This window comes from Dipodomys ordii, unplaced genomic scaffold (genome assembly GCF_000151885.1).
Source record: "Dipodomys ordii isolate 6190 unplaced genomic scaffold, Dord_2.0 Scaffold5, whole genome shotgun sequence".
In the NCBI taxonomy this organism is placed as follows: domain Eukaryota; kingdom Metazoa; phylum Chordata; class Mammalia; order Rodentia; family Heteromyidae; genus Dipodomys; species Dipodomys ordii.
In genome coordinates this window covers 10,657,961-10,671,730 of record NW_012267221.1, presented here as the reverse complement: position 1 = coordinate 10,671,730, position 13,770 = coordinate 10,657,961, and the positions used below count along the sequence as shown (strand labels likewise).

Genomic DNA, 13,770 nt, shown 5'->3' with positions numbered 1-13,770 from the left:
ACCCAGATGAGCTCCTTCCTCCTCATTCGCTGAGTTTTCCTCATAATATAATGTATGGAGAAACAGCATTCAAAATAAAAAACAAAAGTAAATCTCCATGATGAGAATTACTTTGCTATGTTTGATAGAAAGCCATTTAACTAAAGAAAAACCCATTCCAGTCCCACAGAAAATCTTGCTATATTTGTCTACAACATAATCAACAAAATTTGGCTATATTCATAAATGTATTCAGGAGCAAAGGAAGAGAGAAGAGAAAATGAAAGAGAATGAACTACAACATGGAAATGTGCTAAAGCTGGAAAGATGTCTAGAGAAATTATATTCGTCAATCTATGCTACATCATGAAGGCAAACAAATTCTATTATAAGAATAATGCTTGAACTTTATTTGTACTTCTTTCATTATTAGTTTGATGGGATTCTAATAAATAGCCTATCATTCAATAAAGCATCTGAATATCAAATCACACACATTCTGAAGGCTTTAAACTACAGATCCTATCTCTAAGACTATCTCAAGATCCTCTGTATCCTAATCTCTCCTGATAAGTCTATTAAAAGCAAATGCCAAACTTTAAGCAGTTCAATTTGACAATGACTATTGATTCAAAATACTAGGCATATGAAGCCTATAAACTAATGAGAAATAAAACTAAAATATCATAAGTATTCATTATAAAACTTTGAAGAGAATATTAACTTCCTGTGGAATTAGGCACATGTACCATCTATTTGAAAGCACTGGGTTTGCAAAGCCCACAAGCAATTTAAAACAAACAAACAAACAAGGAAAAAAAAACACCTCTGAACCCCTTATCACCTTCAAACTCATTTCTTAATGAACCCAATCGGTATACTCATATTAGGCAGGGCATAGGTGAATATTACGTGGCTTATTATTGCTGCACAGTATGATCACAATAGGTAAGAAGGACCATGCCTGCCTCTGCCTAACAATTCCTAGACTGCTGTTTCTTAATAAAAAGAACCAGTAAAAAAAAACAAAACAAAAAAAAAAAAACAGAAAGAAATGGTGAAACATTCAGACTTAAGCTAAGACAAATTTATCAAACAGCATTATACTTTTCTTGCACTATTTCTTTGCTCTTAAATGACATATTTTTGTGCCAGGTTTATTCTTTTATTGTTTACTTTATTATTAAACACATAAAGTTTGTTACTGTTTAAATGACCTTGCAAACAACACTGCAAGGAAATGGCTGGAAAAAATCTTGCTTAGAGGCAAAGGTGGACAGTTTCCTATAACCCTTTTCCTCAGCAAAGACAAGTGACTTTAGCACAGCCTAGAAGTTGCACACTGTTCTAGACTGTGGTAGACATGGAGGTTTCTGACCTTTAACTGGAAGCTCTTTTATCTCTCTTCTTCCTTCCTGCAGCACTCCAATATTAGGTTTCAAGGTGAAGATCCTAATTACCTCCATGCAAACTGCTTGTCTATGCAATATGTGGTTTCTTTATCTGATCAGTTTTATATTCCTGAAAGCTTAGTCTCAAACTCTATTCTCCACTCCTGGAACAAAATAAGCACTAAATGTAGTGCTTAGATTAGCCTGTTTTCAATTAGAAGGCACCTTGCTTTAAGCAGCTACAGGAACTATCCACAATTGAGCTGTTAGGAAAGCCTGAGTTTGTAAAAAAAAGAAAAAGAAAAAGCCTATGTACCTGTGATATAATGTTCCTATTTAAATGCTGGGTAATTCCATTAGTATTCTCATAAACTAAATAAAGTTCACATTGTTCTCCTATAGAGTTCCTGGCATTAAAGAAATCACATTATTATTGCTGTTAGTGTGTGTGTGTGTGTGTGTGTGCACGTGTGCGTGCGCGCGTGCATGCGCACGCCAGTCCTGGGACTTAAACTCAGGGCCTAGGTGCTAATCCTGTGCTTTTTTGCTCAAATCTAGTGCGCTATCATTTATGCTCCACTTCTGGCTGGTCTTTTGTTTTGGGATTTTTTTGGGGGGGGGACAAGAGTTAATTGGAGACAAGAGTCTCATGAACTTTCCTGCATAGGCTGGCTTCAAACTGTGGTCCTCAGATCTAAACTTGAGTAGATAAAATTATAGGTGTGAGAATACAGAGAAGTGAAGTTTTTCTTTTTTTTATAAAAACCACCTAAAGTATCCTAACTAATGTGTGTCCACACTTCTTATGAGTTTTGTTAATGTAACAGAAATCAGAGCACCAAAAAAAGAAAGAAAGAAAGAAAGAAAGAAAGAAAGAAAGAAAGAAAGAAAGAAAGAAAGAAAGAAAGAAAGAAAGAAAGAAATCAGAGCACGAGGTAGCTAAAAAGTATGGGATTATGCTGTAGGTAGTAGCTTACGTATATAATCCCAGCTACCCAGGAGGCAGACATTTACAGAATCATGGCTCAAGATCAGCCTGGACAAAAAAAAAAAAAAATTAGTGATATACCATCTCAACCACAAAATTGGGTACACACCTTAAAATTCTGGCAACATGAACTTAAATAGTCGAGTCATAGTTTTAGACCAAAAAATTTAGTTAAAGGGCTGGGAAGGTGGCTCAGGGGTAGAGTGCTTGCTTTGCATGTATGAAGCCCTGGATTCGATTTCTCAGTACCACATACACAGAAAGGGCTGGAAATGGCGCTGTGGCTCAAGAGGTAGAGTGCTAACCTTGAACAAAAAGAAGCTCAGTGACAGTGCCCAGGTCCAGAGTTCAAGCCCCAGGACTGACAAAACAAAAGCAAAAACAAAAACAAACAAAAACCCTAAAACAAAAAGGGACATGGTTGTGGCTTAAGAGGTAGAGCATTTATCTAGTAAGCTTGAGGTCCTGAGTTCAAAACCCAGTACTGCCAAAAGAAAATAAGAAACCTGGATTCTTTAACTGTTATGTAATATGTATGAATATTTGAAAGTAAAATATATGCTTGCTTTGGTGTAAAATGATGACTGTTGCCCTACAGAATCTAAGCTGAACACCCACCCACATGTGCCTGGCACCAGGGTGGAGGATGAGGATATAAATATTTGACAATTTTGTCTCTACTGGCTTCTTAGATTGACTGATGAGGAAGTATTTTGCACTAAGATAAAAACATGTTATGATTTCCAAAATAACTCATTAAGATGATTATGCAGAGATATAAATCTATATTTAAATTTTTTATAATTTATCCTCCAAACATAGACTGTGAAGGCTGATCCTTAAATCAGAATATAAAACTGGACATGTGAGTTATAGGGAGATCTTAGGTTTGTTCTCTTTTGAGAAAAAAAAAGTGGGAAGGGAGTAATTAATGTTAGAAGTGCTTTTCAATAATTTTGTAGATCAACTTTCTCATACTTTGGCAAGCAAATTATAAAGAATGTCAAGTCTACGAATAAGCTCTAAAAAACAGAATCAGTTCAGATATATTCCAAAGGCCTTATCTATCTTTACTTCATCTTCCTCATGTAAACAGTGATGACTGAGTGACTGAAAAAAGGACCAGAAGAAAAAACAAAACAAAACAAACAAACAAACAAAAAAAACTAAGCTCCACTTTCATGACACAAGAAAGAGATCAGCTGACCAAAAAGTGCAAAGCAGGATTTTCTGTCCGCGGTACCAGTAGAGGGCCTGTGCTGTTAAAACTCCTTCAGTGGTGTCTTACTTGAAAAAAATGATAAGAAAAATAAAAATAAACATAAAAAATAAATAACTATGACCATGGACATACCCTTCTGGGCGAGCTGCATATACCTGCTGACTCAAGTGAGAATAGAAAAGACCAGACCTAGACTTGCCCCGAGTTCCCTTCATGCTTTCCTACAGTTTTGAATTCTGCAAGGTATCTAATGTTCTTTCTTGTCTAATCTGACATTTCCTTCCTCTCTCCTCCACAGGTGTTCATCTATAACAAATTTTATGCAGACAATTTTTTATCTCAATGACAATCAAATCTAGAAGAGTCTTATGTTTTAACTTCTTGCCACAGAAGGATAGAATTTTCTCCAACTCCCAATTTTTGAATATTGTGAAACTGTTTATAGAAAAGGTATACATGATAAAAACAGTGAACTTATGTGTAACTGAGTCACAAACCAGCTAAAACAAATATTAAAAATTTTCCCATTTTTTGCTTCAGATTCCTTGAGAAATAAAATATATAACTTTATTTTGAAACAATAATCTCTGTCTTTCTGCTACTGCATACTTCCAGATCCACAAATGGTACCCTATGTTGCTCTGAATATCCATATGATGTACATAGAATGAATTCTACAAAATACATCATGTTTTGTAGAATGCTTTTGGTATTGAAATATAATTTTTAGATTTAACAATATCAATACATTTATGTCTAACTTACTTTCACTACTCAATAGTACTCTATTTTACAGTTAGAGCAAAATGTATTCATTTTCTCATCATGATGAACCTTGGGTTGTTTCTATTTGCTTATGCAATTAAAAACATTCTGCAAAATAAACATTCTTGAATAAAACATCTTATGTGTACGAGACAGACTTCTCCAATGAAGAGGTGGAGGTGGAATTTCTATGTTAAAAATATGGACCTCTTCAACTTTGTTTGATGATAGTTGTTAGACTCCTTTTCAAAGTACATGTATCCATTAGTAATCAACCTGGCATGGTGGAAGAGTCCTGATTTTTCCACATTCTCACTGTCACTGATTATCCTCACCCTCCTTCCTTCTGTAGTTGCATACTTAGGTTGTATTTTGTAGTTCCCAGATAACCAACATCTTTTCCTAGGCCTAAAGTCTTAAGAGGAAAATTCCTCCCTCCTGCCAGCACCTAGACCTATCATCCTCTGAGGAACAGGCCTTTTTTTTTTTTTTTTCAATCATGTTACACTAAATGTGAGCATGTATATTTCTATCCCTGGGCAAGGAATCTCACCATCCTTCCACCTTGGGCATTGCTTGAGATCATTCAGCTTTGGCAGCTATCTTCACAATACAAGTGGATGTTAATGCTTACTCAATGGAAGATTTTTTTTTAATATATTAGTTTTAGTTTCTGTGAATGTTTTACTTTCTTCCTAGCTTAGACATGCCTTCAAAAATAGGATGTAAGGGCTGGGAAGGTGGCTCAGTGGCAGAGTGCTTGCCTTGCATGCATGAGGTCCTGGGTTTGACTCCTCAGCACCACATAAGCAAAAAAGAAAAAAGCCGGAAGTGGTGCTGTGGCTCAAGTGGTAGAGCACTAGCCTTGAGCTGAAGAGCTGAGGGACAGCTCCCATGCGCAGAGTTCAAGCCCCATGACCGGACCCCCCTCTCCCAAAAAGTAGGATGTAAATACTTTGATTCAGTATATTTAGTTTTATTCAGGAGAAAAATGGTTAGAGTATTAGATCTATAACACAGGTTTTTCATATTTTCTCCTAATTTCTCTTGGCTATATCTAGGGGGAATTTCTTAAGGCCTATATTTAGCTATTTCCCTCTGTGGCCTGTTCACGATTTCTCTCTTGTACTATATACTCTTTTCCCAAAAGACATTTGCCATTTCAGATATTCGTACTTGGATCTTCTTCATGTCTGCTTGCTCTTGCATGCTCCTTTAGAGTGAAACATTTCCCTTTTTTCTTTTCCTTCTTTATGTTTACTATTACCTAAATTTCCTCAGTCCTAAAAGGGGTATCAATTAGTAATTTCTGTACCTCTTTGAAATTGAAATACTGGGCATCCTGCACACGCACACAGGACAATTGTCTCCTTCTGGCTCTGGAAGTGTTAAGTATCAAGTACTCACACTCCTATCCAGGCTGATCAGCAGGAATAGCTCCAATCCAACCCCTGGTTGCAAAGACTGATGTTGGCACCACAAACAGAACATGTTCCACCCTTCTTGGACCCTCATTAAACCCTCACCAATAGCCACAGTGTAACATCCCCTTTTCTATTGTGCCCTGGGGAAATCCCATTGCAGATTACAATTTGTTTACCTTTTTCCAGAATATTCTCTAGGTTTTAACCAAAATATAGTTCTTTTCTAAAAATCCTACATTTTCCTACATTTTCTCTGGAGCGAATCAAGCAGTCTTCCACACCCTGGTCTCAGCTGCCTTGCCACCTCGGTCTGGCTCCTTGCCACCTCTGCTTCTTAGCACAAAGTTGTTTTAATATCTTTATTGTAAGTATGTTATGCAATTATTCTCATTGTCAAGGCTGGGCTAACAATGTCTCTTGTCTCCTCTAGGATCTTGCCCTTTTTTCTTTTTGGAATCTTCAACATTTCAGTTTAATACATTCTTATCTAAAAACATCAAATGTTAGGGTTCCTCAATCTGCCTTCTTCTCCTTTGACCTCTTTTGATAAATATTTTGTTTTAAATTGATTCCAGGCACTATCTTCATTGAAATCCAGATTCCAAATGTTTTTACAGTTTTCTCCTAATACAAATTTAAAAAATTAATGTAATATATATGTAATATGCATATATTTAATATATGCAGTATGTATATATTTAATGCATGTAATATGTAATAATTTGAAAAAATCATCATATGCAAAAAATTACCTCATATTAGCAACACATATAAAACACAATGAGAATTCACGGTGTGGTTCAAGTGCTAGAGCTCCTGTTTAGCAAGGTCAAATCCTGCTATCATCAAAACAAAAGCAGGCACAACAAATACCAGGAATAGTCAATACCTTTCCATGCCCTAAATCCCATCAGGAAAGTAATGAGGACCATTTATATTAAAAGATGAAAAGATATAGTTATTTATAGTAAGAAAAAATTACTTAAGAAATATTGCTTTTTAAGTCTCCTAAAAATACTTTATGTTTCTGCCATGGTATACTATGTCATGTAGAACTAAATAAAAGGTTAAAATTTCAAAGATCCAGGCACTTGGCTCAAGCACCCTCTGCCTGTTCCCATGACATTTTATGGTATTAACCTCCCTCCACTTCCCACATTCAAAAAATGAGTAATTATGGCCATAATCAGATCGATGAGGTTCTTCAGCTAAGTATAAGGAACTATTTTAAAATATTCCGTAATCTAAGCTGGCACTAAGACCAAAGCAGCCATATATATTCAGCTAAGTATAAGGAACTATTTTAAAATATTCCATAATCTAAGCTGGCACTAAGACCAAAGCAGCCATATATATAAATAAAGTCTTGAACTTCTCAGCTTTAAGATGTTAATTCCTATTGTAGAAGTGATCGAATGTCTTGATCATTTATCACAATCTACTTAATAATGGACAAACCATTATTATGTCTTCTTAGTAGTCTCTAAATCAATAGGTACTTAATTATCGAAATAACTAGGCACATGAACTCTTCCCTTGTGTCAGTACAATCCGGATAACTGAACTAGGGGATACAATACATATTCATTGCTACATAGATTGCTATAATACAATGCTAATTATACATTATAGTATATAGTATAAATGCATTATTATACATACATTTTACAAATTGAAAATTAAAGTAAAAAATTTAACCCTTTTGTCTACATCATAAAAACTGAGCCTACAAATGAAACTGCTGGTGTTGCATTGCGTGGAGATATGAGAGATGCCATTTCTGCCATGTCTTCGGTGTTCTGAGCTAGCCAACAAGCTGCCTACATAATTTTTATTACAATAACAGAATTCTAACAGAAGATGATGAATTGTTTTATATTGCTACTAAACTACAAAAGAGAAATACCAGGATTGAGATGTCTTGTTGCCATTAATTTTAATGAAGCAGATTTTTTTAAAAAAGCAAAGTTTACTAGGCATTTTAAATTTATATTCTGAAGCTTAGGATCTTATCTGTAACTTAGTCACTATGATTTTATTTTTTGTTAGAAAATAAAGATTAAGAAACACACAAGCAAAATTATTGCTTGGAGCCAAGTACAGAGGAGAGGCTCAAAGCAAGCAGGTAAAAGCCAAGGCTGACTGCTTCCCCTTATTTCAGGCTCTCACTGTAAGTGTTTTCGTCTTCCAACACTTCCCCCTTTCTCGAACGTTAAATGTTTCTCAAATTCTGACACTCAGACTTTAACACTGGCTGAATCCATTTCCTTCCTGGCCATCCTTCCCACGGCCCTCATACAGGCTCACAGTATCTAGGCTGTTAGGCTAACCTCTCACTAAAGCTTCTCCCCTACAGTGTTGGTGAAGGGACATGCCTCTTTGTCTTTTGTCTTTTTTCCAGATATCTGAAGGTTCATACTACTCAGTAACCCTTATCCTTTACTGATTGTACTGGGTTCTTGGCTTAGAAGTATTTTTTGGGGGATGGGGCCTGGGGATTGTCCTGAGCTTCTTTGTGTTCAAGGCTAGTGCTCTAGTACTTGAGCTACAGCTCCACTCCTGGCTCTTTTAAATTGTTTATTGGAGATAAGAGTCTCACAGATTTTCCTGTACTGGCTGGCTTCAAATCATGATCCTCAGATCTCAACCTTCTAAGTAGCTAGGATTACAGATGTGAGCCACAGGCACCCGGCTATATTTCTTTTTTAAATTTGTTCAAAAGTTGCCGCTTCTTTCTTCTTTTCTTTTGAATGTTTTATTATCTTTAAGTAGTTGTACAAAGGAGTTGCCATTCACCAGAGCAGTTTATGTGTACATTTTGATCAGTCACCCCTTCCAACATTCTCACCAACCTCATCCAACCTCCCCCTTCCCTCACTTAATTTTTAGGTTATGTATTGATTTTTTTCTTCTACCTTTGGCCCCACCTTTTCCCTCTTATAAGTACTCATATGGAATCAGCCCAGATGCCCCTTGCTGGATAAATGCATCAAGAAAACGTGGTATATATACACAATGGACTTCTACCCATCCATCAGAAAGAATGATATTGTACCATTCATAAGGAAATGAAAGATTTGGAAAAGTCAGCTAGTCCCAGGGAAACACAGGTTGCATTGTTTCCCTCATTTGCCGGAACTAAAATGTGCCTCCAAATCTGTACGTAAACACACTCGGTAGTAAAATAAGTGGTAACAAATGAATGAAACTGAAGTATAATATACTCTATGGAGAACTCTAATGGTATAATTCTTTGAAAAGATAAGTCAAAACTTTTTAAATTCCATATCCTTGACCTGCAAAGTTGTCAGTTACCCTCTTCTCATTGAGAATTAAGTTCTGAAATCAACTATGGCCTTCTCACAATACCCTGTAGTATAAATTATAAAAGTCCAACTCAGCCTTATTATAAGGCATTTCATATGTTTGGCCCTCAAATATTTAAATCTCTGGTCATACCATTTCATGCAGCTATTCTGAACTATTTATATATTTTTTACACTTACCACTCAAAAGGTTGCCTTATTTATTCCATCCACATAAATTATCACCGTTCTGTGAATACCTACAGTCCTTCGTTCACTGTTGGGGGTGCAGGGTACTGCCATTACATTTTCTCCATTTACTAAGTTGGATTCCTGAATGGAATCTGTATTTCATTCTTTTCAGAATCCCTCAGGCTCCTTGCAAAAATAAGAAACACTATCCAATTTATTCACACTGACTTGTATACTATATTTCATTTGGTATAATTGATTGCACAGTGTTAAACTGATTGATTTCTAAGTATTATTGTAGACAGGAATAACACAGTATGCATAGTCTTTTTTGAGCATTTCAAAGGTTAAGAGTAATCATCTCCTTAATATAATTGTAAAGACAGTTACAAAAATCTATGATAAAAAGAAATGTTCTACTTTTATTTAAAGTAACAGAGACAGGGCTGAAGTTAGAACCTGTTTCTCAACATTTTACTGACTGTCCTTCTAACAAATTAGCTCTACTAACAATTTCATATTATTCATGATGGCATGGACAAATAGTATTTTTTCATCAATAATGTGTGCATAATTTTAGTAGTATTTTGCTTACTGTTGTCTCCTGTCTCCCATTACTTCTACCTATCCTTACCAGTCTGATTCTCTGATTGTTTTAGGCATCATGTCCTGCTCATCAGAAAATCAAAAGTTTCTCCACACTGACCTATGATTAAAAAAACAAAAATTTGTCTGAGTCTTAGTATTTCAACTGGTGAAACAGCGATGCTCTCTGTTTTTATTTCCATTTGTCTTCCCTCACATAAATTAGAAATAGCTCAGGTGAATGCTTTCTTCTGACTATCTTGTTTACTTTCCTGTGTCAGTACTGGGATGTGAACTCAAGGATGGACCAAGCACACTATTAAGTTTTCACTCAAGGCTGACACTCTACCACTTGAGCCACAGTTCCACTTTCCAGTTTTTTATGGATCAATTGGAGATAAGAGTCTCAGGGTCTTTTCTGTCTGGGTTAGCCTTTTGAATAAAATTAGAGTAAAATTAGAGATGGAATTTGAGTATAATTAGAGCAAGAACCATAGTGACCATAATATACATGTGCTAAATAAAGTATACACCTATATGTGCATAATATAAATAATTCTGGCTTAATTTTCTATTAGTTGAGGTTTTCCCTACTTATATTTAAATTCTTGTACTTGCAGAAGTCCTAGTTGTCAAATAGATATTGAAGCAAAGTGACAGCATAAGGAAAACGAATACTGGGAGTCAGTATCAGGTGCCACTGTAAATAACAACTGTAGTTGCCATTTAACAAAAAGGCAGTTATTTGGTAGAATTATTGTCAAAATCATATTGTTATTTCCTTTTCCTCCATACTGTTATCTTCTTTCAAATGTAGGTTTTGAATATCTGATTAGTATTTATTTTAAATCTCATTAAGAAATTAGAAAAAATAGTTTTAACAACATTACGATTTATCAGGTTTCTGAGTACATATATATTTCAAAATTATTAAAAACAATGATGCATGTCACCAAATGTTAGATGCTGATTTAGGGGTTAATTGAATATACAGTACATGGTAATAATTCAGATAAACCATTATTTGCTGAAATGAAAAGCTAAAAAGAATAAATGACCAGTGTCCCAATTCCTTTATGTAGACAAGTATACAAGTACACAGCAAAATATAAAAAGAAACAAATCTTTTTTCTTTAGAATAACAGACCTAGCTCAGGAAGATTCTTACAACTAAATTAAGTTTTCAGAAGATAGTAATTGTTCTATTTGCTCTGCAGATGTTTTAACGGCCAATGTGTACGTGTGTGTACAGTAAAATTAGAATGTACATTTATGCATTTATTAGTTGTACCACAGAAAGCTAAATGGTTCCTTGAGAATGCTTGTCACGTGGCTAAAGTAGTGTTAGAATCTTTTTTAAAAATCTTAACTCTATAATTTTCCACTTTATATGTAAAGTTTCATTTTTAAACTTCAAAAATTATACTAGGCTTCTTGGAAAATAAGGGAGATAACCACATGGTGCTATTGATAACCCCAAGGTATATTTAGCCCACAAGGATCATTAAGACATAGGATGGAACAGGGCTCTATCTGGCTATAGGCAGAGTCCAAGCTTCATGAGTTTGCATTCAGAAAACCGCATAGCCCAACCTTCAGGTCCACAGTGCCATATTCTTGGTATTTTCCATATTTTATAGTCTACTGTGATGCTCCGACTATCTTACTTTGCCCTTTAAAATTCACTCTAACTTAACTAGTCATTCCTATTGGATACGTGTATATTCCTTATTAATCAAAAAAGGAAGGCAAGTTAGGGACAGAGGCATACTCAATGCCAAACTATACATTCAGCCTGTCTCTAGTCTGGATTCAGTTTCCAGCACTAAAACTAATTAACTAAATCTGACAAGCTAAGTAATGTTGCTTTTGACTTATATTAGGTCTAAAGGCTCTCAGTAAAAAAGGAAAAAGAAAAAAAACAAATTTTGTAGGAAAAGAGGGGTGCCATATTTGGCTACATACTATTTTAACATTTCAGAATAATTTACTTGTCTGAAAGAACTTTTAAATTAGCATACTAAGATTTTTCCTTTTACATATATATAGTACATGCTCAAGAATCAGTTCATTTTCTTATTATGTAATGTCAAATGTCTTACTTTCTCTTTCTGTTAAGTCATATTAATATTATTACTGTATATCACTGAGTCAATCCTGCCTGTGGGTAAAGCTCTCTCATATATTATCTTAATATCCTTAAAAGGCACAGGCTAGTTTTGGGCTTAGCAACTCTAATTGGGAGTTAAAGTAAGGACATGTTCTGATAATCAAGTAGTAAATTTCATTTTGCAAATGAACAATATTAGTAATTTAACATTACTAGTAATATAGATATTAGTAGCCATTCAATTGTGATTATAATTTTGATTGGCATTTAAAGTAGACATGATTTCTTAAAGCAATACTTGTCAAGACTCTAAACAATATTCACAAAATATATCAGAAAGGTCTTATCTACAAGGATGAAACCAGTCAAACAGCATTCCCCGCCCCCCATAACTTAAAAGACAAGTTTCTTTACATATTCATCCATGCATAGATTTGACTGTGGTGGATAGGAAAAGAAGAGGTGTTTAGGGAGGGAGAGGTGTAGAGGGGGAGAGGCAGAAAAGAAGAAAAAGAGAGAGGAGAAGGAGGAAACAAAGGGACACCAGTACATGTGGACTCTGGAGCAGTGATCAAAATCTGATGGTGGTCTAAGCTGAAGAAATTGAGATAGTAGAGATAGTAGAGAACTGAATTAGGACTGAACGGTGAAAACCTATCTATGTTTTAAGATATCAACTAAAAATAGGTATCTCCCATGAAAGTTGAGGATGCTGATGGTCTACGTGGCTTGAAATCTGTTTCTTGGTTTGTTAAGACAAACAGTATTTGCCTTACTAGTGTGGGACCATCAAAAGACTAGGCACGTGAAATCTTTCCTAGACTTTCAAATTTGACCCAATGCTCCTAATCATAGATTTTTGTCATGATATCCTAGCAACTGGGGAAGCTTTTCTATAAAAGGCCAGCCAGTAAGTAATTTTTGGCTTGGAGCCAGAAGATAGTCTCTGCTGCCACTATTTGCTTTACCCTGCTTGCGAAAGTAGAAATAGACAGATCATATAAATGAATGTGGCTGTGCTCAATAAGATTTTATTTATGGGTACTGAAATTGGAATGCCACTTGATCTTCTGGTGCCACCATTCGTTTTCTTTTGATTATTTTTCAACTATTAAAAAATAAAATTCTTCACATGCAGCTTGTAAAGCAAGGCTGAAAGTAGAATCACATCTTATTTTCTGGTGTCACCAAATATTCCTTTTCTTTTGATGATTTTTCAACCATTAAAAAAAATCTATAACATCTTTGCATGCACCTTGTAAAACAACAGGTGGGAGACCAGATTTGGTCTATGGTCCGTCATTTCCAAGTGCTATTCTAGAGTTGAAAATTTTAACACTTACAAGCGTATAATTTAAAATAGATTGGAACAAAGAATGGAAGGATTATAGCAGTTTGGGACCAACTTGTTTCTGAATCCAGGCTGTCACCCACTGGCTGTATAATAATGGACAAGTCAATTTTCACATCTATGAATACAGGTTTAGCTATCTGTAAAATGAGGACAGCACCAAAAATGAAGTTAGTTTGAAGTCTATGAGCAAAATGTTACAATGTTGTGGAAATTCTCAATATGTTTTAAGAGTTAGGCTTCAGAAATTTTTTTTAAAGTTTAAAAAAAGTCAATTTTTGAAATATCTCCCTTTAGCTGGATGCTGGTGTCTCAAATCTATAATCCTAGCTATTCAGGGTGTTGAGGTCTGAGGACTGTGGTTCAAAGCCAGCCCAGGTGAATATACCCAAGAAATTATTATCTATAATTAATCATCAAAAAGCTAGAAATTGAGTGTGGTTCAAATGGTAGAGAGC

At 35.1% G+C, this 13,770-nt stretch overlaps 1 protein-coding gene across 8 annotated transcripts in view; it reads right to left on the bottom strand.

Annotated features, from left to right (window-relative positions):
- Pkp4 (plakophilin 4) overlaps positions 1–13,770 on the bottom strand; it is a 216,699-nt gene that overhangs the window by 102,921 nt on the left and 100,008 nt on the right. The gene's annotated exons all lie outside the window — the stretch shown is intronic.